At 43.0% G+C, this 15878-nt stretch overlaps 1 protein-coding gene and 1 non-coding gene across 2 annotated transcripts in view; both read left to right on the forward strand.

Moving 5' to 3' along the window:
* Positions 1–15878, forward strand: part of GRIN2D (glutamate ionotropic receptor NMDA type subunit 2D) — a 1291669-nt gene that overhangs the window by 494220 nt on the left and 781571 nt on the right. The window lies entirely within an intron of this gene.
* On the forward strand, positions 8172–8287 carry LOC138247488 (U5 spliceosomal RNA). Its single transcript, XR_011194526.1, has one exon. It is a non-coding gene; the product is annotated as a U5 spliceosomal RNA (small nuclear RNA).

Genomic DNA, 15878 nt, shown 5'->3' on the forward strand with positions numbered 1-15878 from the left:
GGGAGTGAGGAGCGCTGCACTAGAATGGGTGTGGGGGATACTGCACTAGAAGAGAGGTGGGGGTGCTGTACTAGTCAGGGGGTGGGGGGTTCTGGTATGGATGGGGTATTGTGTTTCCTTGGGGGGGGGTGGGGGAGTTGTCTGCGGTAACAGGGAAGAAATTCCCTGTCACCGGTAGCCCGGTAGCCTTAAGGCTTTTCGTGGCGGTGCTACCGCCACAGAAACTCTGGTGGAAAGCCGACTCCTAATACTGCCGGCGGTCTTCATTGGACTGCCGGGTCGGAGATGCTAATCTCCGGCCCAGCGGTCCAACCGCCATGGCGGTTCAAGTGGGGATGTGGCAGGTTGGCAGAGGTTAACCCGCAACATTCATAATGTGGAGGTCTTCACCATCACCGTGGCAATGAGGGCCATGGTGTTGTGGCTGAGGTACAGTGGGGTCAGTGTGGATGACATGTACATTTAAGGCACACGCCCTTTCATATAAGAAATGTTCTTCAAATGCAGTACATAAATATGTTGCAAACTTATTTTCTTGGCATTATCAACACTTCTTGGTTCACATCAAAGCAGCCGTCTTCTGTATACTCTAACAGCCAAACTCCAGCCAACACGTGTTTCGTCTATTGGGATGTAACCCATTGACTTCATCAGGACTGAAAACAATATATACACAGCCTTATGTATAGGGTAACATTTAATTTGGGTACTATAAGTCATATTCACGTGCCTTCCCTGTCACCATTTATAATGCAAGTGGAAACCAAAATAGCTCATGATATACTCCAATATTTACAAATATTCTTGCAATGAGAAAGCTGCTGCTCGCGTTAATGAAGCTGCCGCTTGAGTAGAAAATCTACTCGAGCAGCAAAAAGGAATTAGCACTCTCTGGCGCTCCATGTGTTGCCATTTGTGCAAATCAGTGCAAACAGCGTACCTTACTCAAACTCAGCCGCCTGCGCACGGCAAAGTTTTTTCAGCACTTTGCGGAGATCCGCATATCAGAATGCCACAAACTTTGCCCAGGACTATTCAAAATCCAATTCACAAACTATGTGTACAGTTTTACGACTCAGCCCTCCATTTACTTATGTGTGCAGAGTTACGTGCCCCGATTGCGGAGTCTCCGGGTGCAGAGTCTTAAAACTCCGCACATAGTTTGTGAATACCTAAAAGTTATAAACTCACACTATAGTGTAAGTTTCCCTTTGAAAATCAGGCCCAGAGAGTATGCTCATTGTTGTGGTACTTAAATGTAATAATGGTTACTACTGTGGTGGAGTAAAGGTAAATTGAGACGATTCTGCTGAAGTGCAGTAATTTCAACGTAGTAATTGTCAATTAGTATAGTGGTTTTGTGATGCAGTGATGCCCTTAAGGCTGAGTAGTGGTCATCTCATACTACATTAATAGTGATATTGATGTGTATGATTGACTATGGTATTTTAATAGTGCGGTAGGTGTGATGAGTGAGGTCTGCATTATGGTGTTGTCGTGAGTGTTTTTATTGCGACTAGAGGTATCGGCGATATGATTGTTGTCTATTGGTATAAGTAGGTTCAAGGAGGGTACAGAAGTAAACACGTATTATTTAACTGTATGTATATAAATACTATTACAATACAATACAATACAACTGTCTATCGTGTGTTGTAGAAAAAGATGCAAAAAGTCATTAATTAAGGTTGATTGTAAGTTGTCTGTATGTCACTTGGACATTTTGATGACATGATGCATATTGGTTCAGAGGAGGTAGGATTCTGTTTGAGTTTTAAAGGTAGCAGGAGACTTCATTCTAATCCATTCACATCTAGTTGAACAGATTTCTATTTTGCATATTTGAGCCAAGATTGTGGCTTTCTGGCTGCAGTGACTGAGCACGGGTACGTTCACGGGCCTTGTCACAGTACTTACAACACCATTACTCTGCAAGGAACGGCACTAACTGGATTCAAAGGAAAACCGAGCCAAACTGTGAGCATTATTTCAGTGCCTGAGGGTTGTGGCAGCCCATCAGGGAAAAACTATTGTCTGAAGCACTTTGGTCTTTTCTTTCTTTTCGCTCTTTCTTTTATTTCCTTCCTTTCTTTCCTTGATTATTGGACAGGTCTGTTGATGATTGCTCTACAGGCAAATTCGCAAATATGAATTACACATAAAGGGTAGACATAAGTGTAACAGAAACTCAGCGGAATGAGGTTTCAAGGAGCACAGTTAAAGGGACAGTCCTTTTGGAGCGGGCATATTCATGAACAAGCATGTCAGAAGAAAGCGACTGCGTGTACGGATGGGAAAAATGTTAATTCTGCCACAAAGAATTGTAAAGTTAACAAACGTCAGAAGTCACAGAGTTAAAACGTAAAAATCCAGAAACAAAAGCTGAAAACTTTTTCTGCAATCTTTTTTTTATCATCATTTTTCATCGATAGTCATGGATCTTCTATTTTTTTCTTGTTCACCATTCTGGATTCTTGTTTCAGGTATATTTCATGGGCCATCCCCTGGGCCTTTATCATTGTAGTAGTATGCTTTGTATGTTGACTTACAGTTCGCAGATGTTATTTAGTGAACAGTTGAATGCCTAAGTTGTGTGGGGTGTACTGAGTGAATGAGTGGTTGACGGAGATTGTTTGTACCGGGAGACTGCTTACTACATGAAGTCGTTTGCAAATTATAAAACAGAATGTTTAAATTACATTTTCTATAACTCGAGATAAATTGTGTTAATATGGTGCATTTGCTTAGATTCCTATGGTTCTCAGTCTTATACAAGGTTTTTTAATCATGTGTGAGAGTATGTTCTTCAAATGGTGGACACAGTCAAGGACATTGCTAGCGGCTTTCTAAAATGTGCTTTTTGTTTGGGTGACATTAGCCCTTCCTCTAACGTTAAGATGGAGCTGGTTGCCCTTACTGATCATATTGGAAAAGCTGTGCATCTGAGCAGTGTCAGGAGTCCGGGGTCCTCTTCATCTGTGGTCAAGAGGAAATTGTCTACAATGTATAAGATAGTGGTCTCAGTGCTGCAGCGTAATCTGAAGCCAGACTGGCAGTCATGCAGGAAATGATTAGCATTAATGTGACCCTAGAGTTGGACACAGACCGCTTTTTTAATTATCTTGAGGATGAATGGTAGGTGAATGATGGAAAAGGCCTGCTGCCTTATGTTTTTATTTTTTCACCTCTTAGTCTGCTGCCTGGTGGTGTTCTGGCTGAGGGTGTTCTGAGATCCACCAAAGATAGTGAGCTTGTCTACAAGGTAGGTGGTATGCTCGCCATGAAGGTTTTATAAATGATACAGCTGGTTACAAAGATGGTGCAGGCTGGCAAGGGGAGCCAGTGGAGTTTCATCAGGATGAGAGTAATGTGCTCATATTTCTTCATGCCCTGTGTGAGATATACTGCAGCATGTGGAATGCCTTTAAGAGTTACCGGTGTGGAGTCTGAGAGGCCATGGAGGAGGGCGTTATGACCATCAAGATGCAAAACTATAAGGGCTTGAACAGCGCTTCCGAAGTTGTTTTCTGAAAGAAATTGTTCCACTTTCTTTAGAAGAGAGAGCTGGTATGAGCCCGCCTTTGTTTTTTGACAATGTATTCCTTAAGGGATTAGGCTGGTATCCATGATGAATCCAAGTGAACTGGCATTACGTGATAGTTGGGTAAAAAAGCCGTCAACGTTCATGTCCCTGAGCCAGATTTGTTTGTTGTTCTTGGCAAAAAAAATGGAGAGCAGGAATTCTGTCTTGGTTGAGCTGAGCTTCAAGTAGGTGCTGGACAACCAACTCTGCATGCTCCAAAAGATCTACAAATGGATACCCACCGAAACCAGAAGAACAGTCACCCAAGCCCTTGGAAGCAGCAAACTGGACTACGGCAATGCCCTCTATGCGGGAACCACAGCCAAACTCCAGAAGAGTCTGCAACGCATCTAGAACGCCTCCGCACGCCTCATCCTGGACATCCCGCGCCACTGCCACATCACAGACCACCTGAGAAACCTGCGCTGGCTCCCAGTCAACAAGAGAATCACATTCAAACTCCTCACCCGCGCTCACAAAACACTGCACAACACCGGGCCAGAGTACCTCAACAGACGGCTCTCCTTCTACAACCTGACCCGACATCTCTGCTCCACCGACCTCGCCCTCACAACCGTCCCACTTGTCCGCAGGACTACAACTGGCGGTCGATCATTCTCACACCTCACCGCCAAAATGTCGAACACTCTCCCCACCCACCTGCGCCAGACCAAAGACCTCAGAAACTTAACAAGACCTGGCTGTTCGAGCAGTAGCAGCACCTCCCCCCCTTACCCCTCCCCCGAGCGCCTTGAAACCCTCACAGGTGAGTTGTGTGCTTTACAAACTCTTGATTGATTGATTGATTGACTCTGGAAGCAGGGGAGCCTGACAAAGACTCAGTTATTTGTCAGATGTTGCAATCTGAAAGGCTAGTGGGATTGTGGAAGAGTCAGGCTCATGGCAGGCATCAGTCTGTGAAAGGGCACTGGGTGTGGAGCACTAGGCACTTGTTGGATGTCTGTCTGTGAACTCCTAGACGGGCTTCGGAAGAGTCAATCAGTTGTCAGGTGCTTGCCTCTAAAAGGCAGACACAGATGCAGAAGATTCAATCAAAAGTCACCACCAATCAGGCTGGGGAAGAGTAAGTTGCAAGTAAGGCACTTGTCCCAGAAGGCTGGTCGGGCTCGGTAGACATCAGGCAGAAGTAAGGCATCAGCTGCTGAAAGGCTGGTGAGGCTGTGAAAGTCGAACCCAAGTAAGGCATCATAAGGCCTGAAAAGCCTCTGGGCATAAACAACAGCTTGTAAGATTTCATGGACCTGAACAATAGCAATAATTGCTATCAGGGGACTAAATGGTCTGTGCAGGGTCTTTCACATTGCTTATCCTGGTCTGACCTGCCCTCCTGCACTGTGATCTAAGAAGGATGAGGGGAAGGGCTGGTGAAGACAATTTGAGGAAACCTCTTCAAACCCAGGCTCAATAAAATGCAAGGAGCCTGCTTTCTGAAAGGCCTGTAAATGTATTAAAAAAGCTGATTAGCATGGCGAAAAGCTGCTTCTGCAGCGGGAGACCCATATATAGCTGCAAATGTAAACCATTTATCAATCTTATCTGAGCATTAGCATAAAGGAATTATCACTCTAGACAAAGAACGTGTGTTCTACTTATAGTAAAACATTCCTCTTTAAAGATGCCAACCAATCTTATTCCCTCTTTGTTTTTTCACTTTGATAAATTCGATAAATTTACAAGCTGAATTACCCTTTAGTGGCTGGAAAACACGCATATGCAGTTGGAATATGTAAATAGCTTTTAAATGCTTTTTTCAGGGTTCTCTGTGTGATAGACCGTCCTATAATGGAGTGACCTGTTTCTTTTGGACGTGTGTCCTGTTTTCTGGCTTCAAGGGAGGGTACTTTGCGTGCCCAGTGCTGGTTGGTTGGTTTGTACGAAATGAGTAAATCAATGATTCTGGAGTCACTCACGCATGGCATCGCAATGGTCACGCTTGACATTTGGGGCCAGATGTAGCAAAAATCTAATTTGCGAATTGGAACTTGTGAGTCGGTGCGACTCGCAATTTCCGATTCGCAAATTCGTATGCAGAATGGTGTCTCAGAAACCTTCTGCGAATCGCAAGGGGGTCGCAAAGACCCACCTCATTAATATTAATGAGGTGGGTCGCAATTTGTGACCCCCTTGCGATTCCCTGCACTCACAGGGATGGTGGCCTGCTGGAGACAGCAGACCTCCATATCTGTGACTGCTTTTTCAATAAAGCAGTTTTTTTTATTTTTGTATTACAGTCCGTTTTCCTTAAAGGAAAACGAGTTGCAATACAAAATAAAAAATGAAACCATTTGGTTTCGTTTTTTCAGAGTAGGCAGTGGTCCACTGCCTGCTCTGAAAAAACATTTTGTGCGACTTCAAGTGGGTGCTAAATGCGAATTGCGGTGCGAGTCGCAAATAGGAAGGGAACACCCCTTCCTATTTGCGAGTCGCATTCCCATTTTGCGAGTCGGTACCGACTACCAAAATGGGAATGTGCATCGCGATGGCCGTTTTGCATGGCGCAAACTACGATTTTCGCAGTTTGCGCCACGCAAACCGGTTCGTACATCTGGCCCATGGTCTCAAAGGAACTGCCAATACAAAACCTGGGACTGGGATCCCACCAAAACCTTTGGTAGCCCTTGTTCTTATGATGACAAGGTTGAGCAGGAGTCAGACATGAGCAAAAAGTGCGCCTCTGAAAGGTCACAGGTCAGTAATGGTGTAGAAAGGTCAATCACATATCAAGATCATCCTCGAAGAAGAATGAGGACTGTTGAGGAGTCAGCTGTATGAGTCTGATGCCTAACGTGATCCGTGGCTATTCGAATGCTGATCCCCAAGGCAGCCTTCGAAGGCAGATACCCTGGCTGTTCCTCATCAGGTCAGCGCTCCTCTGCTTTAGCGCGTGGTAGCCCGCTGGGTTCTCCAGGGCACGCTCTGTCCTCGCCCCTGCTGAGCATTGTGAAGGCAGGGCTCCAGCCCTGCGCTGGTAATCAGGGACACTGGAGCCTGGGGCTGAAGCTTGGCAGCCACTAGAGCAAGTGTTCCTGGAAGAAATCAATGTCATGTTATTATGCCGTAGTAAATCACTAAAGTCCATCTATCTAGAGGGTTTTTCATGTTCTCGCCTTCTGTCATATGTTCCTCAGCGGCTTTTTCCATCAGCTCTCAAAAAGTAACACGGTGGGCGGGGGAGTGTCACTCCTTGGCGCCCTAGGGAGGTCTGTGGTCTGATTCAGAACAAAAACTGAAAGGCACAGATCATGTCTGTCCTTCAAGCTCTCCTTTCTCCTCTCTTTCTTGCCCCTGCTTTTCCTTTAAATAGGTTTAATCTCTATATCATTTCAAAGAGATACCAAAGAAAAAGTATTTAGATAGCGTATTGCGGTACCTGAGTCTGTCTTAAGGGTGACACCTGTTCAGGTGTCACAGGATCTGAGACTCCCAACAATAAATAATAATAATGCTCCAAACTACCCGAAGTTAATAAATATTCTGTTTGCTAGATGCAATATTTAAAATGTTACCCTAATTCGAAAATGTTGTACTCAAGTGGTACTTATGGAGCGTGAACCTAGCTATAAAGCAATGGAGCATTGCTTACAGAGTGAACCGGGGTAGGCAAGGTTTAAAGCTAGTGTCAGACTGACTGTCAATCAAACAGTGTTGGAAGGGCTGGTCTGACAGGTCAGTGTCTGGGTCGCTTTTTAGGTCTAGCGCACAAGCGCTCTGGCCTGCTGTAATCTATCTGTGGGCTTTTAACCACATCCATTGCACGCCCATCACTATCACTCGTTCATGGGACTGCCTTTCAAAAATCCTTTGTTATCATTGATAAATGCTTTACGTTTGTCCCTCCTTGGGGCAGTTTTGTTACCGCCTTGGCCATCAACCCTATAACATGGATAATTGCTGATATGTTTGACTGCGAGCGAACTTCTTTTTCCTTTTGTGCCTCTCCTTCGTGCTGATGCTCATGGTGGCCCTGGCACTTTGAATCAGCTCACTTATGTCAACTGTTTTACTTTTCATTTTCAATTTATGTGGCAAGAAAAATCCACGTAGGAATTTACAACGCTAATAGCTCTAACTCGTTCCTCTTTGCCAATACTTGTTTTGTTACAGCAGCTGATGCAGCCTTATAGGCTTTATGTACAAAACATACTGGCTCATTCATTGCCTCAGAAAGAATAGCAATGAGCCAGCGAGAATGCTTTTAGGAAGTCATAAAAAAATCATCTTCTTGTGTGCCACTGGTCCTCACAAAAGTCTGTGTGAGGCACCATTCAAAATGTGCAGAGTTAAAGTAGCTGACATTAGGACTTGAGCTGGGAAACTATTGTGGTGCAGCCTTTCCTGTCATGTGACCTACGACTAAATATACATACCCATAATTCCGTGGCACTTCTGAGTCCTCCTGTTGTTTCTTTTTGCACAACAAGTGTTTTATCTATGTACCAGATTACAACAATTATTATAAATTGGTTGTACTTGAGAGGGTTTTCTATGATGAACTAAGTAAACTAAATCACCCTGACAATCTGTGGAACAGTATTTCCTGGCACCACAGACGATGTCCATGAAACGTATGCTCTGGTTTCTCTTCAAACCAAATAACTGTTTGGCCTTTTACTAAAGAGTTCCATGGAGAGGACCATTTAAGAGTGTCACTCAATTTTTGAAAGCCCTGCCAAGTGCAGGGATACCTTTATTTAGTAAATAAAAGTATAACTATATAGTAGACAGACTGATTATTTGCTGGTTCCTCAAGTGCAATAACGTTCTTTTGTTATCCGTCAACGTGCTTTTGGGGAGTGATTCTTACTGTGACATGGTTCACCTATTGCCCTGTTTCATGATATATAAGAAGGACACATGCTGCACAAGAAACTTCATATCATCCGAAAGGATCCACTACTGTGTGGGAAGCAGCAATATATAACAACAGGTAAGGAAGGATCAATTTGTAAATGAAACACGTAACTGTATCCAAACTGCATCTTATTTCTGGATCGGCTCTTGCTTCTCCTTTCTAATTGATTATTGAGATTTTATTCAAACCCCCTCTTTGACTTAATTGTAAAGACGTATTAAAGTATACATTTAGAAACATATATATATCTGTGTGTGTGTAAAATGTACGTATATTTATATCATGCCACGGCCTAATGTCTGACTTTGAAACTGGTGAATAAAGTTTGAATCCAACACAATTAACCTCCTGCGATCCTGGGAAAATCACGTAATCAACCGTTGCCTAAAAGCCACAAGCAATAGCAAGGCCAATACGTCATACTCATGCAAGATCTATTTGCTTTAAGCTTTTTCTTAGCCATGTACAGCAGCGTGACTGCTGTGCAACATGGCTGAAAGTGAAAAAAAAAAGTACTATGGTGCGGTCAACGCTTGCTCCATCATAGCGTTTTTTTATTTTATTTTTATTTTGAACCATGCTGCACAGCAGCTGCGTAGTTGTACAACATGGCAAAAAAGATTGACAAAGCCAACAGGTCTTGCAAAGGTGAGACCTATTAGCTTTATCAATGCTTTGGGAAAAAGTGATATGATGAGGCTAGCACTGGACGTGGCTCACTTATTTATTATGTTGAGCGTGCAAGCGCTTTGACCTGTTGCAATCTATCTGTAGGCTTTTAACCACGCCCACCACACGCCCATCACTATCACTAGTTCATGGGCTTGCCTTTCAAAAATCCTTTCTTATCATTGGTAAACGCTTTACATTTGTCACTCCTTGTGTCGGTTTTGTTACCGCTTTGGACACTGACCCTGTTACATAGATATTTGCACGTTTGCATATATGTTTGACTGTGACCAAATTTCTCTTTCCTTTTGTATCTCTCCTTGGCGCTCATGCTTATGGTGGCCGTGGCACTTTGAATCGGCTCGCTTATGTCAACTGTTTTACTTTTCATTTTCAATTTATGTGGCAAGAAAAGGCCAGTTAGGAATTTACAATGCTAATGGTTCTAACTCAAGCAAAAGCTAGACCCATTGCATTGCAAATGCTTGTGTTGGCTATTTATGGGCTTGTTTTATGGTTTGTTGAGCTGGTCTTTACTGTTGATTTCCCTTATAGTTAAAAACACTTAGCCTGCAGCAATTTCAGGCTCATGCAGTCTTCAATGCCTTGCAAAACAATGATCAAGCATGTGTTTACAAGTTCAAAACTGTCCTTATTTTAAAATATGAGCCACTATTTTTAGCTTTCTAATTCACTAATGGGGGCCACTTTTATTTTGTTGGCTGTGGGTATTTTCTGTCTCAATCCGACCCTTATTAAAGCAACTTACAGGTCGCCGGGCTACTCTTCTGACCTGCCAGCTTACCTACCAGGCGCTTCTTTTGGGGTGCAGATAGAGCTTTGTGTGAAAGTCTTGCCATTGGCACCCTATCAACATTCTAACAAAAATTTGTGAAATAAAGAAAAGTCACTCAGTTCCTCATCACAGCCACATAATTTACTTTTCAGTGATTCAGTTATGTATGTAGTGTCATAGAACACTACATGTTGCCTTGATGTTATTTCAGAGCATTTGCTGTTCCTTTTCATGATTGGTGAAACTACATCCCAAACACAACAAAACGTGATTGATGGAATCCATAAATTGATCTCAGCCACTGTTTTTTACTCTGAGCAGCATTCCCGTCCATGATTTGCAGGTCACTCGGCTTCTACAGACAGGGGCCAACCACATAGAAACCAGTCTTGAATTTACCACAAAGGTGCACTTGATCCTGAGCTGCTAGGAACACAAGGAACCCAAGACATGTTTCAGTGTGAGGTGCACCTTGGACCCTAGGACAGAAGAACTACTGGACCGACGACTGGGCACATCCAACACACTTACATTTTGAAAAGTTCACTACATCTTCTCTACCTCTAACATCTTGTCTATGCTACTTCACCATGAGGTTAGGAACACATGGGTGATTAATGGTCATCCAGTGAGTTTTGGAATGGTGTGCCTTTACAGCAGGTGGTGGAGGGATCACATTGCATGCCCTTACATTCTGTAGGATTTTATGGGCAGAACAGCTTTCATGCCCTGAAGTTGTGGGTGCCTTGGTTATCTTCTGTGTGAGTGAATACAGGTTGCTCCAGCGAGTTGAAGCAAACACCACTTGAGTTCTTTTTCTCTTTCTATTGAATTTGTTACGATAGATCAGAGACCAGGTGGGGCACAGCTCCTCTTGGTTATTTTGTGACATTACATTTTATGGAGATGTTTTAGCCTTTACCCCAGAATGCTTTGTATTGGTTGCACTGTATTTGAATTGTATTTTCTGCTCTACTGGGCACCCCCAAGACATGTAATGGTCTTGGCTGCCTTGCTCAGTAGTTTAGTATAGTGAGGATCAAAGACCTAGTTAGTTGCAAACAATGATTAAATACATCATAGTAAGCTAAATGTTTACCCCTTTGACACCATTATGTGCATATGAAATGAAGAAGAGCTCTGTATTCATTTTGATGATCAGAATTTTCACCATTACAGAGTACTTTTCCACAATCGTGGGCCATGCTAAGGGGATGTTGTCAGTTTACCCACCACTTATTACCTCTCCATTCCCTCACTCAGTGGTTGGAGTTCCCTAGGCAGTTTGTGATTTTCTAACTGTCTCTCCAGTGAGGGTAAATCAGAGTGTTCTGTGAGTACATCTAGAAATATACGGTGTCCATCTCATGGACTCAGATACACATTGAACAGAACAGAAGGAGTGTGTAGAGTACAACATAAAGATGCTGAGGTAACTAGAACAGATCTGTTGGCTAAACACCGCCCTGGTTTGCTCAATCAACACATTACATAAACTAGTAGACACACTCATGGAGGAACTGTTACTGCCCATTTCTTTGGGCACAATGTTCACCTCCTTCTCTAGATGATGTACTACTCCCCCTCAACAATTCACAACATCATCACACTCAGGCACTTTCATAGGTGTTTTATCACACTGACTCACTCACACAGTACTGTTGTCCATTGTGAAGATGTATATGGCAGATCCTTATACAGAAATCCACCCAAATTAAATGGCATTTGATAGTTCCTCCAGACTCTGGTGTACCCTTTTGCCACATGCAGTAAGTGAAAGAGAATGGACCTATACCCACTAGAGCTCAGAATATGAATGATTTTAGTCAACCCTTTGGTTGTCTGGAAAGTCCAGCATGTTACTGTTCCCCCAGTTATCACCAGTCACTTACACAGTTTTGTCCCGCGGGGTAGCACATTTAATCCAGCCACAGACAACCTGATGCAGTACAGTACACTGAACTTGCTCTCAGCTGTTTTGATACTGCACTTTGTCACCCACTACAATTTTCATCTTTTTGGGAGCTTTTCTGGCATCATGCCTTTTCTTTGCACACCATAACAGCTGGACTATATCGCAAATATAAATATTTCTCTCAAAATCATTTTGACTTTGCCATTTCTCCCCCAACCTGACTTAGTGGGGACACAGCCTTGACACAGAGTCTTCCATTTAGTAATTCAATTGTATTTCTCCCTGTGGTATTGTGAGATGTTATTTTATTAGCCAACAATCTAGCCTACAGTGTTTCATTGACAATTTGTGCAAATTGAATAGTATTAGGCATGTTCAATTGGTATACACAACTTGTCAACTTCTTTGTTGGTGGTACTGTCATAGACTCCCGTTATGGTAACGAGACTGCTAGATTTTGGGCAGCAGCACCACAAGTATGGGGGACTGAGTCCGATCCCACATCGTGTGACAGCTGTCGGCCTAACCCTTTCGGCTAGCTAGTAGCATCTCACCAATACCAAAGGTAAGAGTGATTTGTGGCAGCCTATCGCATGACACTCTGACTCCTCAGGGAAGTCGTGGTGGAACAGATTGTATCCCTTTCTCTCAGTTATACAAATCTCATACATGCAAAGACAAACAGAAGCAGGATCTTGGTTCAATGTATATTTTATTGAAGTAACTACGTAAGAAGGAATGAATTGCGACTATGATAATAATGAAACACAGCGTAATCACAACAGTGATCAAGAAAGTGAAACACAAAAAGTATCCCACCATATTGTCTCAATAGGATCCCTAATATCCCTACCTAGACTACTAAGTTTCTACATGAGAGCAAATAGCAGTGAGAGCCCTAATCCACCCTTCTGGTCCCGGGAAGAAAGCCCATTCCCCATACCTGCGTTCCGAGGTGAAGAAGAGGTCTGTTAGTCTGCTGGGAGTCCTCCCATGTAGATGAAGGGGAACCAGAAGGTTTCTGCAGACATGCAGCATGAGATGGCAAGCTGGCTGGAATGTCCCCTCTACCCTGGTGTGGACAGTGTGATGTTTTAAAAGAACATACCTGTTATTCAAAGAGCTGAAAAAAAAAACTTATTTTTCTGTGTAGTGTACACAGGTTGAAATGTTGTGAAAAAAAATGAATAACACATTCTGCGTACAAGGGCAACTGATAAAATAGTGAAAAACATCTCCACTAAAATGAAGCTTTGCTAAGATAATAAAAGGAATAAAAGTGAAATGTAACTAGGTGAGAGGGCACAGACCTCAGGCCCAGGGATAAATAATATGCCTGTGTAAATGCTCAAATAACCTCACGACAGTACGATGCAGTTTGCACAATGCTACTTTCTCTTAAAGTTTCAGTACTTTCTAATTGGAAAAATGCACTAACTAATTGATTGAGGAATGTCTCTTTAATAAAGAACTGCCAGATCAATACAATGACCCTCTTAGGCTACAAATTTTAATTCACCTCACTTTCTGTAATAGTGTATCTGAACGATGTGATGGTGCATATTGGTACGTACTTTACTCATCTGAGTAATTGAACCAATGCTGAGTTTTTGCCACTATTCCAATGCAATGTAACAGTAGAGAGAAGTCACCCATACAGCTTGAGTGACTGATACGCAGTCTTGCACATTTGACATTCTGTCCTAATATCATGGTCGATGGAAGGCCACTAATATGCAGGGGTGGCTCCTTCGCAGTGGTGAAGGAGCGTCGCCTCCCTGGCTAAGCCAGAAGCTGAAAAATAAAACAATATATCATTATTGTTTTATTTTTCAGCTCCTGGCTCAGCCAGCAGCATGTGAAGGAAGGAGAGGGGCTGGGCCACAGGAGGGGAGAGAGGGGAGGGGGACTGGAGTCTGCGCACTTCGAAGTGTGAATGTGTGTTTGGCCTGCCATCTCAGGCCGGCCAAACACACATACACTTACGCTTCTCCCATCTGGCTGTGTTACACAGCCTGGTTGGAGAACCTGCACAGGCTCCAGTGCACTGTCTGAGCGGCAGAACAAGCTGCTCAGACCAATCCCGTCACTGCTCTCATGCTAGGCTTAGCATGAGAGCAGCACCAGGATTTATGGGGAGCCTGTGCTGGTATCCCAGTGACTACTGGGACACCAGAAGAAGAGCAGAGGAGTGAGGCGGCAGGCAACGGGAAAAAGTACGATTTTCTTTTTTTCTTTTTTTTTATCCTCCCCCTTCCTTCCCCCCGCTTGCCCCTCCCCTTGAGATTTGTGGCGGCAGCTGCTGCTAATATGCCATCTATAAACCTTTGTTGGTGCCTGTGATGCCCACAAGTACTAGATCTTTTTTCAAAGACACCTCATCATATAATTTGCACTATCATAGTAAATTGTCACTCAGTGTTTTCTCCCTGGGCTATCATTTGACAATTTGCGGCTCTACCTACATGTTCTCTTCATCCTCTTCAGCCTCCTTATCTCTTGGCATTGCACAATATCCATTATAAGGACACTAGGCAAGCATGACCGTACATAATTTGGGAAGTTCATGTTATATAAAATTTGCTAAGTACTAGCAATTTTGCAGAATGTAAAATTTTGCATAATTTTTGCCTGCCAGACAATGGTTTGAGCAGAAAATGTGTCACTGAATGACATTTTCTGATTGAACTAGGTGCTTTTCTCAAACCAGTCTCCATATGATATTTCACCTGACATTTCTATGCATAGTATGCACTTGTATGCAGTTTTAATGTTGTTACCACTGAATGTTGTTTTTGTGCACTATACATACTTTTCCATCGATGTTGGGAAAATTACACTTATTTCATGTAATAATATTTTGCAAGTTTCACACATTCCTACATATGCCACTCACTTACCTTCACCAGGCAGACATGCATCTGGCACATATGTCTCCCCATTGTCACCCTGGCCTACCTTGTTTGACAGATCTTGGGACAAGTAATCAGCACACATGTTCAATCTTTCCTGGATATGTTTTACTATTCCTTTAATCTGAATGCTAATTTTATCATAGGAGTAGACAACTACCCTGAAACCTCACCCATGAGGTGGCTGGCCAGGAGCTCACGGTCGTTACAGGTAAGGGATGATCTCTCCAACAAAAAGATCTTAACTTAATGACCACATATACACATGTCGTAAACTCCCTGTAGATCGAGGAATTTTTGTCTTTTGCCTCTCTGCGCTTGTGTGATGCAAGCACAATCGTGTACTCCTCTCTTAGGCCAGTGTGACTCAGGGTAGCCCCTAACCTTGATTTGGTTGAGTGAATTGTAACTACAGATTTCATTGTTTCAGCAAACGACTGCAAGGAAGGGATCTTTTTATTTAGAATTCAGTATGTTTTTCTAACATGCTTCTTGGGACAAGGCCAATCCACATATTTGGGCTCACACTTGTGAACAAAATGAAAGCAGTTGTGTGTAGATAGATTTTTCTAACACATGAAGTATTCGGTCCCCATTTCGTATTACTGGTTGACATGACAAAAAGAATTAGTACTATCAGCTGATCTCCATCAGTGGTAAATTAGAAACTAGAACTGTGATCTGTGAAAAAAGTTTCAGGGCACGGCCAAGATTACATTTCAAGAGGATGAGACCATACCAAATGAGAGGAATGCACTGATCAGGTGAATAATGGCAGGAAGTAGTGCTGCAGTTATTTCCATGACACTACTTTAAAAATTAATTATGAAAAATGGATTTTAGCTGAGCCAAGGTCCTTAGTATGAAGGTAGGTGAGATCTCCTAAACAAAATGTATTTGTGTGTGGTGCAACAAAGTGGTTTCTCGGATCTACATTACTTTAAGTTGAGGGTCTAGTCTTCACACCTGTCAGGTTACTAGAGGAGACTTTTTAGGGTACCTTTTCAGTCTCAGTATAATTGAATTGTAAATACATTTGTAAGAGCTCTCCGTTGCGTTTGCTGCCTCTAAGAACGACCTCGCATAGTAGGCCTTTTTGAAGCGTGACTGCTACATGGTTTCCATATGAA

Source organism: Pleurodeles waltl, chromosome 7 (genome assembly GCF_031143425.1).
Source record: "Pleurodeles waltl isolate 20211129_DDA chromosome 7, aPleWal1.hap1.20221129, whole genome shotgun sequence".
NCBI classification, from domain to species: Eukaryota; Metazoa; Chordata; class Amphibia; order Caudata; family Salamandridae; genus Pleurodeles; species Pleurodeles waltl.